The sequence below is a fragment of the Monodelphis domestica genome, chromosome 1 (genome assembly GCF_027887165.1).
Source record: "Monodelphis domestica isolate mMonDom1 chromosome 1, mMonDom1.pri, whole genome shotgun sequence".
Lineage (NCBI taxonomy): Eukaryota > Metazoa > Chordata > Mammalia > Didelphimorphia > Didelphidae > Monodelphis > Monodelphis domestica.
The window spans coordinates 614,124,635-614,138,300 of NC_077227.1; positions in this window are offsets into that span (position 1 = coordinate 614,124,635).

A 13,666-nucleotide genomic window follows, 5' to 3' on the forward strand; every position below is an offset into this window, starting at 1 on the left:
GCTATGAAAGCAAACTATATCCTTTATTATGATATTCTCTGTCAAAAGTTTGCACCTGTCTAAACTTCATCAAAATTCCATTTGCAAAGATAACTAATAATTTGATATATTGCTCAGTATGGGGGGATCCAGTTACATTATCCAGCTATTCAAGCTCTTAAGGAATACACATCTACTAAAGACACAACTTTTAATTTTTAATACAGGTTTATTCACTGAGGCTTTAAAAATATCTAATCACGTGCAGATGAAAGCATATGATTTTTCAATTGTTTGTGTTTATGTTTTCCAAGATTGTTCACTTATAAAAATGAACAATATTGAAAAATTTAAATGAAAATTTTAGTCTCCATTTTCACACACACAAACAAAATATATATGTATATCTAATTACTGATCTTAATAAAAGCAGATCACATTTATAGAGGAAATTACAAGTTACAAAGTAGTACAAGTATTCTTGTCCTCATTTTTAAAGAAGAGGAAACTGTTGTTAATCAATATTCTAATAGTTGTAGATAGGGAGTGGTAAAGCTTGAACTCAAATCTGTCTCCTGGTTTCAAATCCAGAATATTTTTTTCTGTATCACAAATTGCCAATTTACCAAACAGGAAAAAACCAAACTATTACCTTGAACAGACTTGGGTTCAAATACTTTACATTTTTTGTTTCTAGGGGAAAATTCTAATCCCCCACCCCCATTTCCATCCCCACCCCACTAGATTACAAGGTACTAGAGAGCCAAGGGACAAAGTATTGTTGTGGTCTCCAGGGAAGAAATTCAATCAGAGAAATACTGTTTTAAGTGAACATAAGGAGAATGTAGGTGTCCTGAGGGCAGAGACTTTTTCACTTTGTCTTTGTATCCCTAGAAAAGGTGTCCCAAACATTGCCTGCCCTACAAACACCCGGTCAGCACACCGTGGCTGGCGGGTCATCCCTTTAAGCGGTCAAAACCAAAGAAAACATAATACAAAGAAAGTCCTAAAAGGAGCAAGGAACATCGGAACATTACTTGATAGAGAGAATACCCCAAGACCTGAGAGAAGAACAGCTCTAATAGGTAAAGAACTGGCGCAATATAACATCGACATTGCAGCCCTAAGTGAAACACACTTACCAGAAGAGGGATCACTCAGCGAACCCACCACTGGATACACCTTCTTTTGGAAAGGCAGAGCCTCAAATGAAGACAGAATCCACAGTGTTGGCCTGGTTATCAAGACCAGTTTGCTCAAACAGCTGCCAGACTTGCCTGTGGGCATCAGTGAGAGGCTCATGAAGATCCGTTTGCCTCTCAGCAAAGACCGGTATGCCACAATCAACAGTGCATATGTCCCAACACTTGATCAGCACAGAGGAGACCATCAAGCAGTTCTACTCTGACCTGAGTGCCGTCTTGCACTCAGTGCCCACCAATGACAAGCTGATACTACTAGGAGACTTCAACACCCGCGTTGGCCAGGACCATGAAAGATGGAAAGGAGTGCTCGGCAAACACAGTGTGGGCAAAATGAACAACAATGGCCTACTGCTACTCAGCAAATGTTCAGAGTTCGAACTCACCATCACGAACACTGTTTTCAGAATGGCGAAATATAAAACAACATGGATGCACCAATGATCAAAACAGTGGCATCTCATTGACTACATCATTGTACGCCGGCGAGATATCCAGGACATACAGATCACCAGAGCCATGAGAGGAGCTGAATGCTGGACAGACCACCAATTGGTTAGAGCGACTCATCAAATGAGTATTGGGCCTCATCATCCAAAATGTGCCCAGACAGTTTGCGCATTTTACAACATGAGCCATCTTAGAGATCCATCTTATTTGCAAACATTCCAGTCCTGCCTGGACGACAAGCTGTCTGCCAAGGGACCACTCACTGGAAGCTCAACCGAGAAATGGAACCAGTTCAGAGACTCAGTGAAGGAAACATCAAAGGCAGTCCTAGGCCCCAAACAACGCAACCACCAGGATTGGTTCGACGAGAACAACACTGCTATTGAAGACCTATTGAGCAAAAAGAACAAAGCCTTTATGGAGTGGCAAAATAACCCAAACTGCTCCTAAAAAGGACAGAGTCAAGTCTCTCCAAGCCACGGCACAGTGTGAGATCAGGAAGATGCAAGACTGATGGTGGGAAAAAAAGGCAAAAGAAATCCAGCACTTTGCTGATATGAAAAACTACAAACAATTTTTCAGTGCCCTCAAGACTGTCTATGGGCCATTAAAACCCACCACCACTCCCTTGCTATCCTCTGATGGTGACACTCTCATAAAAGATAAAAAAGGCATCAGCAACAGGTGGAAAGAACACTTCAGTCAGCTTCTCAACCGACCCTCTTCAGTCGACCAAAGCGCCCTTGACCAGATCCCCCCAAACCGCACCATTAAACAACTTGACGTCCCTCCTTCAATAGAGGAAGTCCAAAAAGCCATTCAACAAATGAGTGCAGGCAAGGCACCTGGTAAAGACAGGATCCCAACCGAGGTGTACAAGGCCTTAAATGGAAAGGCTCTCCAGGCATTCCACATAGTGCTGACCAGCATATGGAAAGAGGAAGACATGCCCCCAGAACTCAGAGATGCCTCCATCGTAGCCCTATACAAGAACAAAGGCTTACGAGCAGCCTGTGACAACTACAGAGGCATCTCACTACTCTCCACTGCTGGAAAGATCCTCGCCCGTGTTATACTTAACAGACTCCTGTCATCTGTTTCAGAGCAGAACCTACCTGAATCACAATGTGGCTTCCGACCAGATCGTAGCACCATTGACATGGTGAGGCAAATTCAGGAAAAATGCCTTGAGCAGAACCTGAGTCTCTACATTGTCTTCATAGACCTGACAAAGGCATTTGACACAGTGAACAGGGACGCATTGTGGGTGATCCTTAGCAAGCTTGGTTGCCCAGCAAAATTCATCAAACTGATCCAGCTCTTTCATGTCTACATGACAGGGGAAGTCCTATCTGGTGGAGAGACTTCAGACCGCTTCACCATCTCCAATGGCGTGAAACAAGGCTGTGTCCTCGCACTGGTGCTATTCAACCTATACTTCACCCAAGTATTACGACATGCTGTGATGGATCTAGACCTGGGCGTCTACATCAAATACCAACTGGATGGCTCACTATTCGACCTTTGCCGCCTGACTGCAAAAACAAAGACAACAGAGAGACTCATCCTGGAAGCTCTCTGGAAGTAGATGACTGTGCTCTCATGGCCCACCAAGAAAATCATCTCCAAACCATTGTGGACAGGTTTTCTACAGCAACAAAACTGTTTGGCCTGACTATCAGCCTCAGCAAAACAGAGGTGCTGTTCCAACCTGCACCAGGGAGGCCAACGAACCAGCCGTGCATTACAATCAACAGCACACAGCTTTCTAACGTCAACACTTTCAAGTACCTGGGCAGCACCATCATCAACGACGGGTCCCTAGACCACGAGATCAATGCCAGGATCCAAAAGGCCAGTCAGGCACTCGGGCGGCTGCGCTCCAAAGTCCTCCAACACAGAGGTGTAAGCACTGCGACGAAGCTCAAAATGTACAACGCAGTGGTCCTCAGCTCGCTCCTGTACAGTTGTGAGACATGGACACTGTACCGGAAGCACATGAAACAGCTGGAGCAATTCCACCAATGCTCCCTCCGGTCAATCATGAGGATCTGATGGCAGGACCGAATCACCAACCAGGAAGTCCTCGACAGAGCCAACTCCACCAGCATCGAAGTCCTGGTCCTCAAAGCCCAGCTACGATGGTCTGGACACGTCATCCGCATGGACCCACAGCGAATACCAAGACAGGTATTCTATGGTGAACTGTCAGCTGGACTCAGGAAACAAGGCCGACCAAAGAAAAGATTCAAGGATCAGCTAAAGTCCAACTTGAAGTGGGCTGGCATGACACCAAAGCAACTAGAACTCGCTGCCTCTGTCAGAAGCAGCTGGCGAGCCCACATTAACCGTGCCGCCACCACCTTTGAAGATGAGCGACGTCGATGTCTTGCCGCTGCGCGTGAACGCCGACACCAGGCCACAGCCGCACCTCCCGTAACAACTGGCGTCCCAGGCCCCATGTGCCACACACTCTGCGCCTCAGCCTTTGGACTCCAAAGCCACATGAGGGTACACCGTAGATGGTAATGCACAAAGACAATAGTCATTCTTGGACACTGAGAGACTATCACTACTTTGTATCCCAAAGCCTGGTATAGCACCCATTCCATCCAATCCAGCAGGCTTTTACTAATCACCTACTAAGAACAAGGTACTGGAAATTCAGACAAATGAAAGTCTTTGTCCTCAGGACACTTTAATTCTATTTTATGTTCAACTGAGATATGCTTGTCTAATTGAATTTCCTTTTGTGGAGACCAGGCTCTGCAAAGGGTAATCCAGCAGGAATGTGTCAGAGCCAGCTAGTACTGGCTAGAGAAAGGTGATTGTTAATTTTTTAGAGTAAGCATTTAGACCTTGGGCACGTACATGGCACAGTGGACAGAGCCCTGGGCTTGGAGCCAGGACGACTGGAGTTCAAATTTGACATCAGATACTGGGTGTGTGACCCTGGGCAAGTCCCTTAACCCGTTTGCCTCGGTTTCCCCATCTGTAAAATGAAATAGAGAAGGAAATGGCAAACTACTCTAGTATTTTTGCCAAGAAAACTCGATTGCATTCCTAAAGAGCTGGACATGACTGAAAAACAACTGTATTTATACCTTAGAAACTGGAAAAAGTTACAAATCAGGGCTTGAGGTATTGTTTTGTTGATTGTCTAGACTTAAGAAAGTGATTAAGAAAATGTTAATAATGCGGATTAAACTTAAAAGTATATGTGCACTGATAAAATATGTATAAAGCAGACTAATTGCCTGCCAGCACTAGGAGGGAGAAGGAAAAAAGGAGGGAGGGAGGGAGGTGATTTGGATCATATAACTTAGGAAAACTTGTATGGAAATTTGTAATTGGTAAAATAAATTTAAAAAATAAAAATGAAAAAGTGTGTGTGCATATGTCTCCTACCCATCAGCTGATTTAAAAATATTTACCCCAGTGGAATTGCGCCTTTTGTCTACAGGAAGGGGCGGGGGGGAGGTGAGGAAGGGAAAGAAATATGATTCTTCTAACCAAGGTATAATGTTCTAAATTGACTAAATAAAAATTTCAAAAAAAATAAAATAAAATAAAAATATTTACCAACATACCACAGTATGCTAGTAAATACTATAATTTGCCACTGAATGTATATATACATATCTACACTGTATTCACACATATGTAGACATTTATATATATGTTTGTGTATATCTATGTGTATATTTAGTTGAGATGCCTTTTTGTTTTTCTAAGCAACACAAGTAAGCCATCTCCCCTTCTTCCCCTTACCTGCCAGCAAGAAAACCTGAAAACCCTCCTACTTGAAAACCCCGGGCTTTCTTGTTAAAGAGATTTCTTTGCTTTCTGTTAAACTAATCTAAATCCAAAGCATTAGAAAAGCAATACTTCTTCTTTCTTGGAGACCTGTTTAACTAGCACTTATTAAAAGAAAACCAGATTCCTGGCTAAGTGTTGGATGGTTCCAAAGCAGTTCCTGTACACTCCTTTTGCATATGTTCATGCATTATTTTTGGTATTCTTTTAGTCAGAAGAACCTTGAAGTAGGATATGAAGTATTGCGATGTACATAGAACTGTAGCTAGATATATGTATCTATATATGTTTGGATGGACATAATATATGGTTTGCACACTTCCGTATAGTCTGTTTTTGTTGTGATTGGTAAATGTATTCTGGTGGCTTCTCAATAATAATTGTCCTAGGGGGCAGCTGGGTGGCTCAGTGGATTGAGAGTCAGGCCTAGAAACAGGTAGTCCTGGGTTCAAATCTGGCCTCAGACTTGAACCTGTGTGACCCTGGGCAAGTCACTTAACCCCTCATTGCCTAGCCCTTACCACTCTTCTGCTTGGAGCCAATACACAGTATTGACTCCAAGACAGAAGGTAAGGGTTTAAAAAAAAAAATAATAATTTTCCTGGAATTCTAGAGAGTGATTCCACCTTTGTCCACCCACCATTGTTTGATTAAAGATATGAAGCCCTAAATGGATCTCTCTAAAAGGCTCTTTCTCCCTTTTTGAAACTTTGCAAATGGGAGTAAGTGTCCCTTTACAGATTCAGGTTAAAGTACTATATTTTTGGTCTCTGACTCTAGGAAGTGAGGAAAATGATAGGAACCTAGCCATGCAAGAAAGCGAGCTTGTTTAATTTATAAGAAAGCCCAAACTCCTTCAGGCTGTTTCAACTTTCAAGGGTGTCCCCTCTAACTGCTACTTCCTAGGATTAGCAGAAATCAGAGATTCCCTATTGGCCTGGATGGTCTGGTTCCAACTAGAAATGCTCATGGAGCAATCTTCCTGCCTATTTGAAACCGAGGATAAACTGGCTAATTTCAAATTTCATCCAAATAAATTTGCTTTCAAGTATCTACCTTGTATGTATGGAATTATTTTCATCAATCTTGCACGTCCACCAACTTAACACAAAAAGCACCCATTTAGAAAACACATACCACTAAATTATGGGAAAGATCAGTAAATCCCATTTCCTATACTCAATCACAAATTACTGCTCCCTGTTCCTCATCTCTAAAATGAGTGGGAGAAGAAAATGGTAAAGTTCCCCAGTCTTTCTGCCAAGAAAACTCCAAATGAGGTCATGAAAAGTCAGACACAACTGAAAAATGACTGAACCATGTTATAGAAGAAGGAGTAAATAAAGCATTTATTAAACACTGTTCAAAGAACTGTGTTAAGTCTATAAATATAAACATGAAAGTCAGGTAGTTCTTAGGGAGTTCATACTCTAATGGTGTAAGAATTAAATTTAGTCTCTAGTAATAGAAATATATTTTGAGAGGTTTATGAAAGATTATTAGAAATCAAGGAATAAAGAAAATACAAAATAGAAAACCACATGCCTAGGGCTGATTAGCCCATTGAACCCCCCCCCCTCCCAGCTTACCCACTACATCATTGCAATGGAAGAGAGAGAGAAAAAGACTGTATGGGAGGCAGAGAGCCAGTTAAATACTCATTGTGATCTCGCCCAGGTGGAGACTCAGGTGAGATTATAGGGAATTATGGGAAATACCAAGGACTTCTGGGGATTGAAGTCTAGGGTTCAAATCTCCATTTTACAATAGGGAGATAAGATGTATGAAAGATTTCAGCTATAAATCAGATGAAATGGTCTCAATGTCCTTAGAATGTAGCAGCAAAGCAGATGATGCTTCTTCTTAATGTCATTTTTTAAAACAAAATGTCTTAGAATTAATACTGTGTATTGTTTACAAGGCTTGGTAAGGGCTATGCAATGGGGATTAAGTGACTTCCCCAAGGTCACACAGCTGGGAAGTATCTGAAGTCAAATTTGAATCCAGAATCTCCCATCTCTAGCCAGACTTTCAATCCACCCAGCCACCTTGCTCTCTCCTTAATGTAATTTCCATGATAAAATCATCATCTGTTTCTGATGTTGAACCATTTGACACTGTGCTGCAAGCATTGCTATTTTAAAAACTTTGGGGTTCAGATGCTAGTGCCTCCACACCCAGAAATAGCCTATTGGCCCTAGTGGGTGAGAGCTTGCTTTCCAGGGCCATGCTTTGGAACTCGTTAGCTACATGAGTAAATGCCCCTCTTGGTTTCAGGCACTTGTTGGCACTAGAGAGCCTTAGGAAGGTACACCGCTTCATTTCCTCAAATTCCCTGCGCTGTCTCCATCAGAATTTGAGGGAAGATGGTGGTTCTCTCTCTCTCTCTCTCTCTCTCTCTCTCTCTCTCTCTCTCTCTCTCTCTCTCTCTCTCTCTCCCCCTCTTCTTGTCTCTCTCTCCCCCCTCCCTCTCTCTCTCTGTCTCTCCCCTGTCTCTGTCTCTGTCCTGTCTCTCTCTCTCTCTCTTCCCCTCTCTTGTCTCTCTCTCCCCCCCTCTCCTCTCTCTCTCTGTCTCTCCCCTGTCTCTGTCTCTGTCTGTCTCTCTCTCTCTCCTTATTCCTCTCTCTCTCTGTCTCTCTCTGTCTCTGTCTCTCTCTCTCCCCCTCTCTTGTCTCTCTCTCCCCCCTCTCCTCTCTCTCTCTCTGTCTCTCCCCTGTCTCTGTCTCTGTCTGTCTCTCTCTCTCTCCTTATTCCTACTCTCTCTCTTGTCTCCTCTCTGTCTCTGTCTCTGTCTCTCTCTCCCCCTCCTCTTGTATCTCTCTCCCCCCTCTCCTCTCTCTCTCTGTCTCTCCCCTGTCTCTGTCTCTGTCTGTCTCTCTCTCTCTCCTTATTCCTCTCTCTCTCTCTGTCTCTCTCTGTCTCTGTCCTCTCTCTCTCTCTCTCTCTCTCTCCTCCTCTCTCTCTCTCTCTCTCTTCCCTCTCTTGTCTCTCTCTCCCCCCTCTCCTCTCTCTCTCTGTCTCTCCCCTGTCTCTGTCTCTGTCTGTCTGTCTCTCTCTCCTTATTCCTCTCTCTCTCTCTGTCTCTGTCTCTGTCTCTCTCTGTCTCTGTCTCTGTCTCTCTCTGTCTCTGTTTCTGTCTCTGTCTCTCTCTCTCTGTCCTCTCTCTCTCTGTCTCTGTCTCTCTCTGTCTCTCTGTCTCTCTCCTCTCTCTCTCTCTCTCTCCTCTTCTCTCTCTCATCTCTCTCTCTCTCTCTCCCTCTCTCTCTCTCTCTCTCTCTCTCTCTCTCTCTCTCTCTCTCTCCCTCTCTCTCTCTCTCTCTCTCTCTCTGTCTCTCTGTCTCTGACTCTGTCTCTCTCTCTCTGTCTCTCTGTCTCTGTCTCTGTCTCTGTCTCTGTCTCTGTCTCTCTCTCTCTCTCTTTTAGCACTTAGCTTTTTCAGCTAGCCTGGCTTGCCTTCTCAGGTCTGAGCTGTATCCTTAGCATAGAAAAAGGAGTTTAAAAATTCTGAATAAATGAATGAATGAATGAAGAAGCATTTATTAAGTGCTAACTATTTGGACAGAGCCTGCGCTCTCCAGGAGTTCAAATTCCTAAAGGAGTTGACAGCACATAGAAAATTTCAGCTGTGAGTTGGAAAGATCCTGTGATCTCAGCTGGAGGCAGCTCACACCAGCCTGAGAAAGAATGTTACATTTTTAGTATGGACCATTTTCACCTCTGAAATGGGCAAATATTACAAATTAGAGCTTGATTTATTGTTCTGCTAATTGTCTAGACTCAAGAAAGTGTCAGAGAAAATGTTAATAATACATATTAAACTTAAAGTATGTTTACTATGTTCTCCTCCCCACCTCCCCCATCCTCAGAGATCCAGTTGTTAAGTTTTTTACTAGAATAATCTTCATGATTCTTAGGTGGGTATAGGGGCAAAACGAATGTCAAAGCATATCCTTTAATGACATTTCAATGGACAAAATCATATATGTTTCTGATATTGAACCCTAAGATGGAGCCAAGGATTTTGGTGCCAAAACTTTTCTTTTCCTAGTCTTTGAGAGCTGCGGCTGCTGACTAGTGAGGGCTGCAGTCCTGGCAGAAGTAGTGGCCAGGTTTCATCTCCACAGGGATTATTTCCAGAAGGATGGCTGTAAGAGCTGGACTAGAAAGAAGGCAATCACAATAATAATAACAGCAAGGATTTATATTGCACTTTAAGGGTTGCAAGTTGCTTGACATATTTTCTTATTTGGTTCTTACAATAATTCTGTGAAGAAGGTGTTATTATAATCTCCATTTTACAGATGGAGAAACTGAGGCAGAGAGAAATTATGGTCACACCGCTTGCAAATGTCTGAGGCAGAATTTGAACCAGTACTCTGTCCTTTTCCTACAAAAGCTACAAATGAAGAGAGACCAGAGCTGGAATAGTAGACTTAGGTCCCTGGGAGAGAAATAGTTTAGGAGTAGGGAACTTCTTGGACAAAGAAACAGCAAGGAAGTGGCAAGCTTTCTGGCTTCCTAGTGAGAGGAAGCCTTTCAGAGGCTGGAAGAGTAGCTCTACTCTAGTCTCTAAACCTTCTCATCTGGAGGAAAGAAGGACAAACATATAGCCCTGAATCAAGGAACAGAGTCACCATGCCAAGCAAACAAAACGGAAACTTCTCTTATCCTGCTGCTATGAATTCTGAAGATGATACAGCTGAAATCGAAAGGGGAATTTACTGTCTATCATCTCCAAGGAAAACATTTCCTACAAGGGAAGCTTCAGCTCAATGGCAAAATAAAATTCACTGGAGCAGGGGTGAGGGGAAGAGAGAGAAAGAAAGAGAGACAGAGGGAAAGGGAGAGATAGGAAAAGGAGGGAGGGAAGAAGAGGTGAGAGAAAGAGAGAGGGAGATGGAGGGGATAGGAAAAAGAGAGAGGACAGAAGATAGGGAGAGGAAAAGGGAAAGAGGAAGGGAGACAGGAGGAGGAGAAAAAAGTAGGGGGAAAGAGGGAGTAAGAGAGAGACAAAGAAAAAGAAAGAGCTTAATTGATTGCATGGTAGTGGAAGACTTTTTAATCTATATTTTTTATAGGGATTTAGACTCATGGTAGCTAACTGGCACAATGGATGGGACATTGGCCAAGGATCATGAAGTCTCATCTTCCTGAGTTCAAATCCTACCTCAGTTACTTACTAGCTGTGTCACCCTGGGCAAGTCACTTAACCCTGTTTGCCTCAGTTTCCTTATCTGTAAAATGAGCTGGAGAAGGAAATGGTAAACCACTCAGAATCTTTGAAAAAAAACCCAAATGGGATTACAAAGGAAACAATTGAGCAACAAAAACATGAACTCTATTCTCATTAAGACAGGCAACCTTGTGATACCACAAATCAGTCAACAAGCATTTATTAAATACCTACTTTGTACCAGGCACTCTGCTAATGCTTGAGATATCAATAAAGGTAAAAAGTCCTTATACTCAAGGAGCCCACATTTTCAAAATAAGAAGGACATTAACATGCAATTATATGTGTGTGTGTATATATATATATATATATAGTTTCATAGGAAGGTACCAGATATAGGAGATAGGATGTAAGGAGAGGAACGCATCTTTTTTTTTTAATTAAAAAAATTACATGTAAGAAACATTTTTTAAGAATTGTTTTCTGGCATTTTATGACTAGATTTTCTTCCCTCCATCTCTCCCATCTCCAAGACAGTAAATAATCTGATATAGGTTATATCAGTGCTGTCATGAAATACGTATTTCCATAGTCCTCATGCTATGAAAGAAGACTCATCACACATATAAGAAAAAAATCAAGAAGGAAATAAAGTGGAAAATGGTAGGCTTCAATCTGCATTCAGACTCCAACTGTTCTTTCTATGACTGTGGATAGCAATTTTTCATCATATGCTCCTTCGGGTTATCTTGGATCCTTACATTGCTGATAATAGTTTAATCCTTTACAGTTGATTATTATATAATATTTCTGTTACTGTCCAGACTGTTTTCCTGGTTTTGTTCATTTTACTTTCAATCAGTTAATATAAATCTCCTCAGATTTTTCTGAAATTATCCTGCTTGTCATATCTTTCTTTCTTTTTTTTTTTTAAACTCTTACCTTCTGTCTTGTAGCCAATACTGTGTATTGGCTCCAAGGCAGAAGAGTGGTAAGGGCTAGGCAAAGGGGGTTAAGTGACTTGCCCAGAGTCACACAGCTGGGAAGTGTCTGAGGCCAGATTTGAACCTAGGACCTCCCATCTCTAGGCCTGGTCTCAATCCACTGAGCCACCCAGCTGCCCCCATATTTGTCATTTCTTAAGGCATGATAGTATTCCATTACAACCATATACACAACTTGTTCAGCCATTCCACAATTGATAAACATTCCCTGTTTCTAATTTTTGGCTATAACAACAAGAGCTGCTGTAAATATTTTTTGTACATTCAGGAAAGGCATCCTGCAGAAGCAGGGACATGATCTGACTCTTAAAGAAAAAAGGAAGAGAAGATTCCAGGCATGGGGGGGCCAACAGGGAAGGGGTGGCATTTTTTATGGTTACAATTTAGGGGTTGAGTCTGAATATATTAATTATTGGTCACCAAGGATTTTATTTATAAAATCCTAAATGAAACATTCAAATCAGAATGGAGTTTATGGTGATTTAATTACAACAGGAGGAAGAAATTATCAGAGGGAGAGAGAGAGAGAGTGAGAGAGAGAGAGAGAGAGAGAGAGAGAGAGAGAGAGAGAGAGAGAGAGAGAGAGAGAGAGAGAGAGAGAGAGAGAGAGAGAGAGAGAGAAGGAAAGGAGGTTAACTCAAAAACCGCTCTGGCTCAGGCTGAGCCAAGGCGGGAGTCTAAGGCCTTGGAAGGGAGTCAGTCCTTATCACTCACCTGACTGATCTGAAGGGAAGCTGTCTGCAGGGTTCCCCCAAGCTCGAGCTCAGGATAGAACTGAACTCTAGCCCTCTCCACAGGAAGTCACGACAACTCCAGAGGCTGTTCTCTACCTCACTTCCTGCATCTCACATTTGCCAATGGTGGCTCAAGCTTGGCTTAGGACAGCCCAAGGGGGAAGTTAGATGTTTCTGATTGGTCATTAGCTAGCACATGCCTGTGTAGTGTGGGTGTGCACATTCCTGGGTGCTAGACCAAGCAAGATGGAGAGAATTTAAAAATCATACATTTGCAAGAACAAAAAGAAGGCCAAAATCACTGGATTACAGAGTAAATGAAGAAAAGTTAAGTAGAAGAAGACTAGGAAAGGTAGGAAGGTCTTTAAAAAAGCAAACATAAAATTTTATATTTGAGCCCAGTGGTGAGAGGAAGCCAGTGATGTTGTTGAATAGAGGCTGCCAGGGTTAGACTTGAGCTTTAAACAAAGCAATTTTCATGGCAGCTAGTTGACTCAATGGTTTGAGAACCAAGCTTAGAGATGGAGAGTCCTGGGTTCAAATCTGACCTCAGAAACTTTCTAGCTGGATGACCCTTGGCAAGTCATTTAACTCTTCTTGTCTAACCCTTATTGATCTGCCTGGGAACCATTACATAGTCTTAATCCTAAACAGGAAGGTATGGGTTTAAAAGAAATGCAACTTGACAGCAGAGCAGAGGATAGATTAGAGTGGCAAGAGTCTCAGAGGAGGAAAAATCACCAGCTTATTGGAATAGTCCAAGCTTGAGGTGATGAGGACCTGCCTTACACCAGGATGTCTATCAAGATGTAGTAGTGGATCTTAGGGGGCATTCGAGGGAGATGTTACTGAGGTAGAAACAGTACTTGGCAATAGACTGGATATGGTGGGAAGTAGAAGATCACACCTAGCGTGGATGTCTTGATAGTAAAAGGGAAGTTGGGAAGAGAAGAGACTTTGGTGAGAGGAAGAGGGGAGGAGGAAGATCTATGTTGTTTGGACATGTTAAGTTGGAGATGTCCAATTTGAGATATTCAATAGGCAATTAGTGATACCTAGTGGTAAGGAGATGCTTATTTCCATATTATGCGTTTTTGCTATAGAGCAATCTTTTAAAGTCTCAACCCCAAATCATATACCCATATACACATGGGATAAGTGATGTCATATGTTTTTCTTTTGCATTTCTACTCCCATAGTTCTTTCTTTCAATGTGGTTAGCATTCTTTCCCACAAGTCTTTGTCCTCTTCCAGGAAATTTCCAAATTTCTTGTCCTCTTTACAGAGCAAAGATCTGAAAGGACTAAG